At 39.0% G+C, this 17121-nt stretch overlaps 1 long non-coding RNA gene across 1 annotated transcript; it reads left to right on the top strand.

Moving 5' to 3' along the window:
* The first annotated feature begins 5850 nt into the window (after positions 1-5850).
* LOC117831534 lies at positions 5851-16612 on the top strand. Its single transcript, XR_004635023.1, has 3 exons — positions 5851-5922; positions 6093-6241; positions 16347-16612. It is a non-coding gene; the product is annotated as an uncharacterized LOC117831534 (long non-coding RNA).
* The last annotated feature ends 509 nt before the right edge of the window (positions 16613-17121 follow it).

Genomic DNA, 17121 nt, shown 5'->3' with positions numbered 1-17121 from the left:
ACCTTTCTTAGCTGCATTAAAATGATAAAAGCAGCATTTGCATCTTGCACATTAAGAGAGATAATGGCCCACAAGCCATTGAAAATACATTTTATAGCAGTTAATTAAATTAACTTTAAAAAAAATGTAAATAAAAGGAGGCTAAATAAAACATTGTCTATGAAGGCTTTTTATTTTGGAAACACAGCTTAAGGAAATTAAAGTGTATTTTTGGGGGCAACCTTTTATGGGGGTGTTTTCAAAATGTGAACAGTAAACCGCAGTAACAGTGCATAACGTTGCTGTTTTCAATGTGAAAGGTGCCCAGAATAAAAGAAGCATAAAGTAATAACCACCTACTTAGCTTATCTATCAACTTGTTACACTCCATAACACTTAACTCAGGTGATACAGTAAGATTACAGTGTTTGCTTTACCGTATATACTGCATACATTACCCCAAGTACCCCATGAAATAAGAAATAGTAAATAACTGTACATTTTGGCATGGACTATACTTAGCTTCAGGAAAGAGATAAGTAGGAGTGTGTCACAGGGTGGTGAGATTAATTAGCACCACGGAAGCGTGCGTTGTAGCCGGAACGTGTCTCAGAGTTTGCCAAACAAGCTAGCAGATGGCTGAAGCATGCAAGATGCTAACACATACCAGTCGTTTGGTGTGCAGCCTGCTCAGCACCCAATGCACACACACACTCATCATTCCTACCACCCACCAGTGAAAAAAGACCCACATATACCCCTTTTCGATTGAGGCAGTTTCCGGGTCGGTTTGGAGCCGGCACTCATTGAGAAGTGTTTTTAGGTGTTTCGACTGTGAGTGAATGGGTTCCCGGTCGGGAAAACCGGTTCCAGAGCGGCTCCAACTCTTTGCTGGTCTAGAACTGCGAACCACTTACGTCAGGGGTGGGGTGTGGGGTTGCCGTGATCAAATATACAAACCAGACGTGTTTCCGCCATTGTCCTGCAGCGAAAAAAATTAAAAAGACTAATGGATTCCAAGGCAAAGCAGTGGTCAGCCGAGGAGACAAGCTGCCGTTGTCCGCCATCATTGTCGTGTGGGAAAGTGCTGCTGGGAAAAACGGTCACGTAAATCTGACGTTATGATGTGCCTCTTCCACGGGCTTGAGCCAGCGGAAAAACAAACTGGTTAACGAGTTCATCCAGCTCCGATCTAGCGCGATCACCAGCCCAGAAATACAACCCGGTTTGCCTTAATAATATAGGTAATATGGGCTAATACAATTATTTACAATCTTACAATAATAGGTTAATTAGTTGAGTTTAGCAGTCACAAAATGCAATTGTAAATCATTTTATTAAACATAGATTTATATGAGATAGGACTGGACTCCCCTGAGTTTCAGTGCTGGCTACTCATCTACCTCAAATGTTAGAGCTATATAGGGGCTGGGCATGTGATCTAAAACATCCTGAAGCAGCATTCATTGGTGACCTTTGACCTTACCTTAGTTGTTACATGTTGTTATGGCCTCTGGTTTTAAAGTCAAGTCAATGATGAAGGGCCTTCAACCTGCATTCTTCCTGATGGCCAGCATGGGGAGACTTTACAGGATTAGTCTGATACCATGAAATTCCAGAAAATGCTGCTGCTTCTTATTTGATTTATTACCTGAGTAAACATTTTCCTCTGGCCTCATTTTATGGTTTCATTTTATGGTCTGGTGGCTCCAAGTCCTCTGCAATAAATCATGATGTTAATTTTATAATTTTTGGTCCCATTTAGAAAAAAAAAAACTGACATTAAGTAAGTTAGGCTTACTGTTACTACCTGTGATTGACACAGCTACTACAGCTCAGAGACACAACTGTTTGTTTCCATCCTGGTATTAAGGTATGGTCATTGCTTGTCCCCTGTGGGAATGTGGGGATGTTACTTGGGTGGGGTGAAGGGAAATTATGGAGGAGATCATAGCAGGAACGGATTGCAAGAATTTTGTAGAAAGAAATTAAAGGCAAAAGAAATGACAGACAGGTGTGCTTTTGCAATGGATTGTTAAAAATGCTTTTGGCAGAATGTAAATGGGTGTTATCTTAAGAGCTTAAATAGAATTGTCCATAAAACTTGCTGCACTTAATTAATAAGTGAAGTTATACAGCCCTGATGTATAGTTTTGTCAAAAAGTTAACTTTAAATTTGGCCTACATGTAAGAGAGAAAGTATAGTTAGCCAGCAAAGAGAAAACATTTTATTTTGCATAACCACCAGCTAATAAAATTATTCTACTTATGACCCGGCTACCAACTAAATATGCAATCAAGAAAGTACCAAGTTTTGGTCCTCAGAGGATTTTGTTGATGCAAAATATATTTATTAATACACCCCCCTAAAAAAAATCCTTCAGTTTTGACAGTAACTATCAGTTCTGTGGCAACAATATTCTTACCAACCTACCTACAGATTGAATTACCATTACATTGAACAGTTTCATTCATAATGAAGTTTAAACATTATCCTACTTTAAAGATATAAATCACATCGTTATTACACATTTATACATTGGATGGTGATGGATGAAAAAATTGGGTTCACGGTAGTGGACTGTGCACAAGTAGCCGAGGCTATGGGGCATTCGGTGAGTAAGGGCTAGGCATTGGACAGCAACAAAGGGGATGGAGTTTTGTTAGTTTTGTTCGTAAATCACTTTTTGATCGAGTCACATTAGGTCATTTGTTTCTTATTCCTTTATTTTCTATTGGTTTGTGTTTTTCGTTTGTTTGTTTTGTCTCTCTGCCAATGGTTTGTTACTTTTTCCTTCTTTAGACTGCCACCAAACTCTTGGGAAAGAAAGATAACAGATAGCAGCTTCTTTCCTCACTAATTAATCAGTTAATTTTGTTTTATTTTTTGCTTCCTTCCGTTGTTGTTCTTAACAGATGCAGCAATCAACAGCGGCACCTGTTTGAGGTCTTCTTCTCTGGAACTTTTCTGTTGGCATTTTCTTTTCACTCAACCAGTCCTGTCACACTGCCAAAGCCCAGAATGTGCTCGGGTCTGTGTTTATTTTTACATTACTAGTTCATTCAATTCTGTTTCACAACTTATTGTCTTCTTTTCTCTGATGTGGTCTGGCCAGCTACGGATCTAAAGGTTTTAGCTCTTAAAACAAATTGATAGTAATATTAAAAATGTCCTCCATATTGTTTAACAATGCTATCTGAAAGTAATGTTGTTGTCAGATTGTCAACAGGGAGAGATAAATCATGAACAGGACACTAGGTGTGATGTTACTTCTTTCAACATCTTGATTGATGTGTGATCAGGTTTACCAGCATTATCTTTACTATTCAGAACTCATACCTGTTGTTTAAAGGTTTCGACCAATCAGAATGAAGTATTCCACAGCACCAGGTGATTAGTAAGAAAGCCAATTAAAAGTTAGATACTACTTCTATTTTTGGTCGTCATTATTATACTTTGCTTTAAATCCTGCCTTTTCTATTCCACCGTTTCGTGTGAATAATTGAATCACCCTTATATTGAAACTAATGGCCTTTTTATTATGCATGTGTATTTATTGAATTATTAATCTTTTTATTGCCTGAGGCAGCTCAGGAGGTCCTGGAGGGATGCATCCCACAATTTCACCTGATGCACACAGCTCTGTCTGTCATGCTGAGTTTCAGAGCCCCTAATTCTATTCAGGCCTGCTTTACCATCAGGCAACCTCTAGTGCCTTGTTGAACTGTCCTACGCAAAAGGATTGTAAAGGCTTAGGTCAGGCTCTATCTAAGCATGCATACAGAGAGCTTATATAAGCAACCTCAGCACATAATGGCTCCTATTGCCTGGGCAATGATGTCTTTTGGGATCAAATACGTCATTGTAAATGACAATACTCTCCTTAGGAAAATATATCAGCCGTAAAAATAAAACCATCCATGTTCGGCCGTTTTCACAAGCATAGCAAGGATCTCAGAGGAAATCAAACAAGAGCCACAAGTTATTGAAATAGAGTGTTTAGTCAGTGTGATGTGGAACAGCAATATATAACACATGCAATGAGAGCAACAAAGGTCGCACAGTTCCACTCTGTTTTGTTGGCTGCAGTCCTGCACAAAATATAAATCAAGCCAACAATGTATGTGGGCTTGCTGCTATGAGCTTCCTCTCAAACAAAGTTCAGATAATCAGCAGTAGTACAAAGAGGATCTTTTCTTCTACAGTCTAGTTTACACTTGCTTTACACTCTTACAGAGCTGAATGGAAGCACATTGTTCTTTCTCTCAATCAGTATTTGTTTTTATGTTAATAGCCATAAGGCTAAGTCTACACTACGGGCCCGATCTACTAAAGGTTTGCGTGTATAAAAACACGTGCAAACTTGATAGCGCACGCAAAGCTGACGTACTAACCGGGAGCACCGAGGATTGCATCTTTCAAATGAGCAAAATAGCACTCGCAAAACATTTAGCGTGTTTGCCTTCATGAATATGTAGAACACATGTAGATCATCAGAACACGCAAAATACTGTGAGGAGGAGATGCAAATGTAATCATTTAGCACACGCAATGTGATCTATCAAACCTGAAGCAGATAGCGCACGCTGTATTTGCGTCTATATTTAGCACGTTTGAAAGGCAGGTGCAAACTGGCACAGCATTACGCACACATGGCTGCGGTCACTGTAAAGCTCATCATAACATCGCTTTACAACATGCCCGCAAAAGCCGGGCTTACAAGCATTACTACATGTTTTAGTCAATCAAACCAAGAGAACACAAAAATAATAATAATAAAACTACACAAATTCAAAGCAGTTCAGCACCACGGATAGCGACCGCATCATTCTGACACCCACTTTAACTTTTTCATATAATGAGAGCACATGAGGCCACTGTATCAACAGATATATAGTTTAGTAAAATTGGCACAGCTGCCCACATCTTCACATACAAACAAAAAATCAATATGAAGTACTCGGCCTACTCACCACTGTCTGGACGAGCCTTAAGCTCCGCGGACTTGTCCATGATGCGCTGTATGTCCATTTTCTTTGATCTGTCATTCTCAATAGATAACATGACATGTCCACTCAGTCTATTCTGTCCCATCGTGCTCATCAAGGGGTTTTTAGTTAGTTTTAACTTGGAGAATGAGCGCTCACTGAGCTGCGCCAGGCAGCTCTGCGTAACTCCTCATCTCGTGCTTGCAGCAGTGTGTTGGGGTGAATTGCCTTAAACATGTTCACAGTTCCATTTAAGCTGGTGAATCTTTGGGACAGTTGCTGGATGATGATATCAGGCATTAAAAACGTTCACCCGAAAGTTGCTCCCTGGGACAGTGAGGCGACTGTCTTCATCCAAGTAACGCATAACTTTTCTTGAGCAAGAGTGGCAGACTTAGCCTCATCAAATCGCTCTCTAAACTCCATCAAAACACTGATTGCGTTTTGGAGTAGAGTAGATGCGTTTATTTCATTGGCAGATCTTCTGTTTTTTCTCACATCATTCATCTTTTCACAGATGGCCTCCCAAATCGTGTTTCTAACGCTTAGATGTCTCTGCTGGAGTTCACCGATGTGTTTATTTCCCTCCTCCACAAAGACCTCCAACTCCATGGCTTCAAACTTCATTTATCGCTTAAGACCACTCTGTTCTCAAACTCTCCATGGGGACAGCCGATAGCACACGCAAAATCCTCGTAAAATAGGGCGGTCCACACCACTTTTGCACTCGTTATCATTTGCGCACGCAGTCATAGTAGATCACCCGCAACACGCCCAGAAATAGCACGTGCAAAATTATTATTTGCACATGCAAATTAGCGCTCGTTATTTGGGATCTTAGTAGATCAGCCCCTAAGTCTACGCTAAGTCTTTTCATGCTGTCTGGGATGTACCTTCAAGAGGCAGTGCTGACCTTCAGCCATCTGAGACTTCCAATTGTGTAACTAATTAACTGTGAGTATAGAAAGCAGACCTTCATGGTTATGAACTACTCTTAGCAACAGGAGCTTAGAAAGTAATACAAAAATACCACCAGCACCACATCCAGAATAACACAAATATAATGTATTGAAACAAGGGTGTTATGGGGGGTTGCAGATTGGCTGCTAACATATTTTTTGCAGTTATTTTCAGAGGCATCACCCTTTGGCTGGTGTTTGGAGGATATGCAGGACTTTCGTGTCATTTTGAGCCAAGAATGGTTACATGTTGTGTATCTTCTCAGCAGCAGATCTACACTGATATATTCAGCTGATATGTGATCATGGAAAAGGTGAGTTGCCAGTGTTGTTTAGTCATGGCCAAGATGCATCACAAAGAGATGCATTGTGATCCATCAACAGATCTACATCCAACATGTAGTTGAAGAGATTAGGTGTCAAAGACTGCTAACACAGCAGAGGTTCAAACACTAAAACTGAGGAATTTAGTGGAGAAGTGAGATCTGGGACCCACAAACAGAACCAAAGGGTAACATTGGATGTATTTTATTGAATAATTTGTTAAAGTAAAACTGAGTGGGAGTTAAGGTGGAGCAGCAGAAGCTGAGAGCCTGTCAGATAGGGGGAAACAGACTGAAATTCACATATGAAAGATGATCCTTTGAAACTAGGAAACCAGCTATTAGTTGCAAGTGAAAATTCAAAAGAAGCTGTAGTTGTGGAGTTCAGTATTATTCAACAAGTGAAGAACCTGGTGAAGATTGGTGTCTAGAGCTAGGGTATTTATACTGCAGATCCTAACGAGTAGGCCGGTCCCAGGTGTGCAGGATGATTGGCAGCAGGTGTGATTGAGTGCCACGCCCCCCTCACACACACACAGGACACTTCATGCTCAACTAAACTCAACTTTATTTATATAGCACCTTTCAGACATACAAACAAACATGCAGTACAAAGTGCTTCACAAAAGAACAGAGAGACAGAAAACAACAGAAATAGTAAAATAATAAAAGACATATCACATCATAGATAAAATACTTTAAAATAAAAGTAAATCAATACAGTAAAATTAATAAAATAAGTAAGAGTAGAAAGCAAAATGAAAAATCAGTTAAAATTAAGAAGAGAAGATGAATAAAATAAATAAATGTTGTTAAAACTTCTTGGGTTTGTAAACAGGGTCTTGAACACTTCATGAAAAGATAATTTATGCAGATAAATGATTTGATGCTTTTGTACCATTGACAGACACCTGTTTTATAACTGTCTATCTTAAAGAGAGGTTTCTTTTACAGTGACAAAAATAGTGACATTAAAACCGATTGTCTAATACTGTTAATATGCTCTGACATCTTCCTCCATTTTTAAATTTCATTAAAAGCCCTGTCAAGACTATTTGCTACTGATCAACTGCATAAAATCACATGTCGTTTCTCATGCAAATTGAGGTTGGCACAAAAAAAAACTGATTTGAAACAACTGCTGTAGACTCTGAGATGATGTTTACTGGTAGGTAACACAAGAGAGAGAGGGAGAGAGAGAGAGAGAGAGAGTTGGTTTCATCTTGAGTAACTGGTGCAAAACATTAGCAGGGTCATTTTGTTGGACCTGATGATACTACTGCATCAAGCTTTATTGGACATACTTTAACTGTTTCATGTTCACAAACTTTACTTTAATTTTGGCCAGCATTCTGTGGGACTAAACCAACAGCAGATCACAGGAAGGAATACATATTTTAGTTTCTAATTGCAGGTACATGAAAAGTTCATCACTAGAATAAAGACAAAAAGGAAGATTGTATATAATATAAGTGAAGATTTAAATAAATAATATAACTCCAAATCATAAAAATAACCTGATAATGGAAAAATTCTGAGTTCTCCCTACCAGGAATTTGAATTTGACCTCACATAAGCAACTACTAGTGATGGCCATAACCATGCTAGTGTTCTTCCAAGCTGTCATAAACTCAAAGGTACTTGTCAAGAAAGAAAGATGAATTCCTTCTGACAGCTGATTTAGCCCTGATAATCCTGGCAGTGCAGTCCCTTATTATCAGTGATAAGGATAGGGAGCAGAGGGTCGAGTGAGGAAGCAGAGTTAAAAAGGAGGATTGAAGGAAACTGACAGTGCAGCCTGCGGCAAGGAGGATGTCAAGCTGGGTCAGCAGCCCCACTTGGGGATACATGCAGCTGAATGGAGGATGCAGAGAGCTCCTGGTGTTCACACAGAGCACGGCGATCAATCTTTTTAAAGATTTTATGCTTTTTTAAAACCAGACCAGAGAACCCAACTGGACAACAACTGGTGCTGGGATATGGGTGTCTGGGCTTTGCCAAGTGTTAACACTCAAACTAACTTTCAGGGTCAGGCTAAGTCTGAAAGTAATATACAAACTTTTGAGCAGGGAACAAAAAAAAGAAAAATGAAAGAACCAGATGAGAAGCTAGAGAGCCTCAGGTATTCACAGGGAACAGGTTCTCCACCAGGCTTGCAAAAAAGATAAGTATTGGTTGAGGTATGATCTCAGATACAGGGACAGGATCAGGCTACCCATTCCAACAGAGAAGCATAAATACAGTTGTAGGTATAGAGAGTGGATGAGAGGGGGATGAGTTATGGGGCTCTAATTTCAGGGACAAGGCTGAGTTGCTTTGACAAATGCACAAAGCAAAGATAGCCCAGTGCCTTTTGGAAAGATCCGGACCGTGTTAGAGGATTTAACTTATTATAAACATACTGCTTGACCTGTGTGTAATTATGTGCTTCACTTCCCTTAAAATAGACCCTGCAGATGGAGCACACGTATTCTGCCTGCTAATGTATGATGGGTAGAGGTATTATATCATCACAGAGATGACCTTATTCATTCTACGAAGCAGGTGTGTTTGTAGTAAGAATGATCTTAAGCCTTCAATTGAATTCATTTTTATTATATTATTTGAAAGATATCGTACCAAACTCAGAAATAACATTAGCATTTTGATGTTTTTCTTTCTTTATCATCTCATAGAATTGGTTCTGAGAGGTAGCATGTTGTGGTAGTTGTCTTTTAATTCTTCTCATTCCCAGCCCGTGGCAGCTGGATGTAGCGTGTGTTGATAATTAATCAAGACAGGCACTGGCATGGGGACAAGAGTGTGTTTTGTTAGGGCTACAGTGTGAAGTGACCCATTGACTAATAAGGCCCCTTGAGGTGAAACTACATTAGAAGCCTCCAATCTGAAATCACTTGTCTCCACTTTCCTTTGGGAGGAAGCAGAAAAACTTAGCCTATGATTTTATGCACATAACTTATTTATTTTATCTAATCGTTCTGTCAGTCTCTCTTCCAGGCGGACTGTCTATCCCTCTGTGTCATGGTATCTGACAAAGTGTCACCAAGAGATAGGGGACAAAGTGATGATGAGAACAGAGTGGCTTTCTGTACACTAGCTCTATTTCTAAAGGGACTTAAACAGGATATTTGAATAGGATACATTTTTAATTAAATATTGTATTATCTTATGTGGGAATCTCTCTGACCTCAATAACAGAACCATGGCAGACATTACTGTATGTACACTACCAGTCAAAAGTTTGGACACACCTTCTCATTCAATGGTTTTTTTTTTTTTTTCATTATTTTCAACATTGTAGATTAATACTGAAGACATCAACATTATGAAATAATGTGTTTTTAAGGATTAGTAGTCAAATAGAGCTATCCATTGTGTACTAACCCTACCTCTGAACAACACAGCTGATGGTCTCAAACACATTAAGAAGGCAAGTCATTCTAAAAATGAACTTTTGACAAGGCTCATGTTAATTAGAAACCATTCCAGGAGACCACTTCATGAAGCAGACTGAGAGAATACCAAGAGTGTGCAAAGCTGTCATGAAGGAAAAAGGGGGCTACTTTACAGAATCTAAAATATAAAACACTTTTTTGTTCATTAAATAATTCCATATATGTTCTTTCATAGTTTTGATGTATTTGGTATTAATCTACAGTGTTTCAAATAATTACAATAAATACAAACCCTTGAATGAGAAGGTGTTTCCAAACCTTTGACTGGTAGTGTACAGTACAGTACATAAACCTGAAAAGCATTCAACATTCATCTTGAAAAACTGTACTTTTAGAGGAAGGGACAGATTTATGTTACCTCGATGTGTCAGAAAAGTTTGCACTCCTATCAGTCAACACCATTTAAATCAAAGTAAATCAAACAGTGTTTTATTAAAACAAAGAAAGTTTGGTTTTAATACATTCTATATCTAAAGTTTAGTGTGCAGTCAATCTACCATTACACTTTAAAATTACAAAATAAACAATTTTAACTTAAATACCTATTAGGTTACCTTCTACTTTGAAAAATATATTGTTAAAAATATAAATAAAAGTTAATGGCTGATAATCTTACAGATTAGAGGATCACTTCTTGTTTATACAGACACATATAATCTCTGCACAGAAGCAATTTGAAGTAATGATTACAGGGATGTTTACAGGTGCATCTATACAAAATATAATATTGTGATGAAGATGACATTTTTTCTTATCTTATGCTTGTAGAGGCTCAACAGTGTGCGCATATTCCCAGGTGGTTCGTGATTTATTGAGGGAACACTGCATGAAAGTGCGAGTTCACATGGTTTGATAAATCTGAAACATGCTATGTACACCATTTCTGGGTTTTCATCATACACACACTTTAAGCAGCAACTCTATGCACTGTGTTCGTTGTTGTTTCTGGTTCAGGAGTGAGCTAACGCAACAGTTGTAGCCTCTTTCTTGAAGACATCAGGGCCTGGCGGCTCCTGATGTCCGCACACCAGCCTCAGTCTATTCTTTGTGAAGCTCTGCCAAGTTCTTCAATCAACTTTTCTTAACAATCCTGTCAAGGCTGGGGTCATCCCTGTTGCTTGTGCATCTTTACCTACCACTTTTCTCTTTCAGTCAACTTTAAGTTTATATTGTTTGAATTTTAACTTACTCAAACTTCAAATGAAATTTATTCAAATGTCAAGATTTTTGATGATTTTCTTTTGCTTCAGGCCATTTTTTATCCAATTTAAAATAAAAAAATGCTCTGAATATAATCTAATTTTGTTGAGAAACACCCAGTATGTATAATAAGAAAAATATAACAATATATAAATAAAGTAACACATCTTTATAAAGATTATAGGTATGAACAATTAATGATGAATTAATTACTTAATAAAATGCAGGCTGAATGACTCTACGACTGAGCGCAGCAATGAGAGTGTTTCAAAATACTCACGACCGCAGGGCGATAAACGTTATCCATCAAATTTTGTTCAGCAGACAAAGGTTGTTACCAGCTACAGGAGGTATTCAGATTTGACATCCTAATTTTAAAACACAATTTGGGAGCTTGAAATCTCTTTGAAACCAGTTTGTACTGATGTTGAAGCAACTTCTGTAGGCAAATATAAACATTGCTTTGAGATAAGTTTAGCTGGGCATGATGAAGCCTCAAGAGAGATTTCAAGTCCAGTGGTAATGGAGTTTGTTGTTTGGTTTTCCAGCAGGACGAGACTTGTCCCAGCTTGGTTTGAACAGGCTTCTTTGTCATTTTCATTTCAAAGGTTTTGTTAGAATGGCCACAAAACATTGTCCAAAAGCTTCAAAGTACACAACGATCAAACGTTTGGAATGGTAAAATTAGCAATACTCTGTGTCCCTCTCTTTTTCAGGAGTCATGATCAGGTCATCTCTATGTGCCATGATGAGCAAACGATGCCGTAACAGTGTCAGGAGCTTTACCCTGTTCTGTCTCCCTTCACATCAGAACACAGTCATGTCCTCAGTCTGATGTCAGTTTCAAAGAGTCTGCAGTACTAAATTTGGATGTGTACACACACACATACACGAGTTTGAGCAGACTTCTCTCTGAAGCTTTTTGGTTCAGAAGTCATGTGGATGTCACTGTTCTGGTGGGGAAGGATGTAGGCAGTGGGAAGGATGAGTTTGAGCTCCGATGACATCCAGGGATCCAGAATGTTTTTTTGGATCATGGTTGTTATCGTTTTTCTCAAAGTGGGTGTCATCCTGCTTGGTGTTGTTTGAAAATCTTTGCCTTTTCATTTCTATTTCTTTCCCCCGGTAATAAGGCAAAACATTTAATCAGCACTATCTGTAAATATCATAGGCATGTATGTACAGGTGCAACTCAGTGGTTTAGAATATTGTTAAAAAATTAGTTTTTTAGTTGCAATTTCATTTAAAAAGGAAAACCTTCATGTATTCTGTATTTTTTGCATAACAAATGAAATATCTCAATCCTTCCTTTTGTTATTATCTGATGAAAATGAGAAGTCTAATGTCTCATTAGAGTATTTCCTCAGATGAAAAAACATCTTCTGAAAAGTAAGAAGCTGCATTGATATTTATCAATGCAATAATCCTTTTCATGTCCTCTACACTTAATAGAGGACTGCAGTTCAATAAAACATCTGCCTGACACATTTGAACACGTGATAGAGTCATCTGATTATGAATCCTCAAGAATAAACACTTGGATTCCAGCCCATTTGGGCTGCTTCTTAATTGGTCCTCCACTTGCGTCTTAGCTCCTCATGTTGAGGAATTGAAACACAGGAAGTGCAAGGAAAAGACATGAGGACAGAGGAGGCATATTTGCCACATGAGAAAGCCTTCCGTCCACGGCGTCAGACTTGAACACTGTCATGTACTGATGGCCAGCCACACACCTGCGTCACATGTCAGACTCAAAGGAACAAAGTCGAGGGAACGCCTTATAGAAAACATAATTCCAAGGCTCGGGTTTATTTCACATGTAGATGGATATCTTAGTCTTATAAATGTCTCACAAAGAAACCTTTACACTAAGATATGTAAATTGTTAAACTGGCGGATAAGTGTTATTACTATGGTTTTTAATAATATTACTTTAATCTTCCTCTAAAATATTCAAACATATGGACACATCAGTATTATATGGTATGATTCTGTAACCTTTTATTTTTCCTTGGATTAATGTTATAAGCACAATAAGCTTACAGAGCGGGCAGCTGGGGGGGGGGGGCCACATACAGAGGCTACAGTCCTTGTCGTAGAGGTCAGCAGTTCGACCCGGCAGCGACCATTTGCTGCATGTCTTCCCCAGCTCTCTACTCCCCACTTTTCTTGTCTCTCTTCAGCTATCCTATCAAATAAAGACAAAAATGCCCAAAAATTAAAACAAAAAAATAAACAAACAAGCATATTTAATTAGAGACAATTATTATTGGGAAATAAACAAAAGTTAAAAGAAAACTACTTATATGATGCCACCACTTTTTTTTATTAAAATTATCCATATATACTTGTAATATATCGATGACAATTTCTATGCTGTCACACATTCCTCATATCAGTGGCGTGAGAATCCCCCCCCCAAAAAAATATAAATAAACAAATAAATATGATCTTTACAGCGGTTCAGCATGCTTCACATGCACCAATCAAGAAGCGTCTTTGGTCAAAAGACTTCCACACCAGTGTATCCTCGCAATGAGTTTCTCCAGAACCTTCCTCTCTCCTCGTCTCCTCCAGGCACATTTTATGATTTACAAGATCCTTCATCATAGCGAAGGGAAAACAGTTTCCCAGGTCAGCCGAGGAGAGAGGTCCCAAGGATACGGGAATTAATGTAATGAAAAGCACCCTTTGTCTCCTGCTCACTGCAAGTTGCCAACTGGGGACTCTTACACCCGTCAGGGTCCATTTCCGATTGTGTGCAGGAGCTGCTTCTTTGTCTTTGTATTCAACATTTATCATTCCTCTTCCGAGGATAAAATTATTCATCATTAATTCTCTATGGTTGATAAAATTCTCATTATGAGTCCCCTTCATAACACTATATGGCACTAAGCATGGCAAATGACCCTGGATAACCCCTCAACTATTTTTTTTTTTCAACTTTATTCCCATCTGAGACAGTGAGGTGCAAAAAGGTGTGCCCTTTATTTGATGCTAACTGGAAAAACAATGTTTATTCTGCAGAAATGTCTGTTTAATGTGATTTAAAAGCACAGATTACCACAAACCTTTATACATCACAATTTAATATAAGTAGATAAGCAGATAGCATAGAGCATAGGTAACTAACTGGCCGACCGGGGTCCGGGTCTGGGCCGAGAAGCCGTCCCATAAGGACCTGGACCTTCAGCCAAAACAGAGGGTTCTGATATCAAATCTGACGGGCGCTTCTATTTTACCCAACACAGCTTTTGTCTTTACGGTGGTAGTTAAGCAAACGTACAGACCAATTGCATGAGAGTTAAACCATCCCATGTGATACTACTCAACCAATCAAGTCTGTGCATTCCGGGCAGTAAACATTATGATCATACAGATCACATAAATATTCTCCAGAATGCAGGGAATCAAGTGTTAGATGCTCAAAATGTCCTGAGGGAGAATCCCCAGGCCCCCCTCTTGTTACCTAATTAATCCTAAATTTTGGGTATCAGGTTTGAAAGGTAGTGCTGTTCTATTTTCCTCGCCCCTGCCCCTCAAACAGCCTGAGTACACCACTGTTCATTCTTCTGTGCAGTCCTGTGTGATCAAAATAAGCATGTGATAAAATGCAAGTGTGAAAAAGGTCCATGTCATAAAAATATCACTCCTGCCAGACTCTCAAAGTTGGCAACCCTGGTTTGAATATAGTTATATTTTTAAGTTTTTGAATTGCACTGAATTCATTTAAGTTGACAGTCAGGTATTGATTACATGCAGATACAGTATATCACACTAAATAGTTAGACATTATGATCTTTCAGACCTTTACTTCAAGAAATGTTCCCTAACTTGACCTCTTGCATCTTTAGTTGAATACCCCTGGCATAGAGCAACCTTAAAGACTTTGTTATGGTAAGAGGTCCAAACCCTCTTGATGACATTTGACTTTTCATTGCCTTTAGATTTAAAGTAGAGACGACTGCTCGCTCTTTAGGAAAGTTTTCTCCTGCAATCCAGTATCCTATGGTCCCAAGTGCAGTATGTTTCATTGGTTTCCCATCATCTACAGATAAAACGTTGATCTTTGAGTGCATACCATGCCTGTGAAAAAAGCACGATGTTGCTGCATTTTGCCTTCAAACTAAAGTTGAAAAGATTTGTCGTGCATTCAAATGACTTACTCCCTCTTATGTTGTTGTGTGATCTGCAATCATGGAGCCAACCATTGCAATGATTGGTAATGATCTGGTGAATGTGCCGAGGACAGATTTTCAACCCGGATCTTTGGAGCAGTTTCTCAGTCTCTCCTTTGTTAACTTACTCAAACACAGTGAGAGAAAGCAGTAAATATCCTCAGCTCAGTTCAATGGCTGGTTCACTCTCTGGTTACTATTTATGAGGTGATGTCCCTCAGAGATGTTTTTTCCACTGAGCCATCTGCTTTCTTCTCAAATAAATAGTAACCTTTCAGTGGAAACAGCACATTTGAGTCTCACCCATGAAGGTTTTTGGAAATGTAAGTTGGAACGGAGTAATTTTGTGGCTGACCTTTTCAATATTTTGAAACTGAGCAACAAATTATGGTTATTTACTCTCTTAAGAGTTTGATCTAATTTATTTATTTATTTATTCAGGCTTTCACTAACAACCAAACAAGACTATGAGTCTGCACACCAGCTACAGGCTCTGTGAGTGTAAATGTAGACACAGTGGTGCTTAAAGCCTCTGGTAACCCAAATCAACATTCACTTTCTAACTATGATATTTATAGTCATATGTAATACTATTATAAAGCTACAAGTATTACATTGTGTGTGCAGTCCCCGGATGCACATCCACCAGTGAAGATGACAGCTTGTTGTCATTCTTCTATTTTCTTAACTGCAGTGGATTTGGGGAATTTTGGCTGCAGTTGAGTTGCGCCTCGGCCGAGAGGCTAAAGCAGTCCCGCATTATGCTCCGCTCATTTCCCCAGGACCAGCTCACTAACTATCCTCAAACAGCTCAGAGCTAAGCCAAACGTCTCCGTCTGACACCCGGGGCAGTGCGTCTTAGGTTTTGGGGTCAGACGGCTCACACATGCAGGCCGTGAAGACTCTCTTGAGTGTCAATCAAAAAGTAAGCCATGCCCACACAGTCCTGAGCAATGGTCTGAACTGGAAAATAAGTTGCTTTTGAGCAGTGTTTTTTCATAGTTATGGATGTTTATTTCCACTTAGATCTTTTTGTTGCTTGATTACACATTAGATTTTGACATTCTACATGAATTTTAAATATTCCATTCACATTTCCAGGTACTTTAAATATATATGTGCTTACACACATTGAAGCAAAAGTGCATAATGATGGCCATAATGATTGAAAGCATGTGTCTTTGTTTAGCTATGTTCATCATGAAAGTCTGTGTTGAAAATGTGCCTGTATGTTGCTGCCTCACTCTCTCTTGCTCCTAACAGGTGCGGTCCATCTCAGGCGGTGATTGGTCGGTTAGACTTCAGCTCAGCAGGTGAAAGGCTGGGTCAGAGTTCTTCCCCCCCCAAAAATCAGCTGAGAAGTAATGTCACAGCAGGGGCACGGGAATCCCAGCTCCTTCCTGTTCCAGCCGGCCATGTCAGCCTTTTGTTCTTGGCATATGTTCAGGTGTTTGATTGGTAACATTTTGTTTTTTGTTAACCCTCCTGTTATGTTCATGGTCAGATTGACCCTTTTCAAAGTTCAAAAATCAAAAAGAAATTGTTAAAAGTGTTTTTTCGGTATGAAACTTCTTCTACTTGCCTTAATTTGCATTATCAACATATAAAATAAAAATGGTTCCTTTCACATATTTGCAACCCCCCTGCATGTTTATATTACATAGATACTGTTCGTGGGTCAATTTGACCCAGCAGTCAAAGTGGAGACTAAAAGGAGTCAGAAGTGTCAAATACTAATTGTTTCTTTGCAACTGTGTGACATATTTCACCACAACCACACACACACAGACACACACACACACACAGACACACACACACACACAAACCCACACATACGCGCACACCCTCTCCCTATCTCTTGACCTCATCTGTAAACAGCGAGAATGCAGGTGTTGGCATGACTTTTGACGGGAACCTTCTCTTTTCCCGTGGGCAAACTCCACCCAGATTAAAGGGACTCTCAGCAGGGTAGTGATGTGTCATGATCAAAAGCTGCGGCTCTGAGACACAATGCTTTTCCTTTCACTGCTAAGCTCTC

The sequence above is a fragment of the Notolabrus celidotus genome, chromosome 19 (assembly GCF_009762535.1).
Source record: "Notolabrus celidotus isolate fNotCel1 chromosome 19, fNotCel1.pri, whole genome shotgun sequence".
Lineage (NCBI taxonomy): Eukaryota > Metazoa > Chordata > Actinopteri > Labriformes > Labridae > Notolabrus > Notolabrus celidotus.
This window is presented reverse-complemented; position numbering and strand designations above follow the sequence as displayed.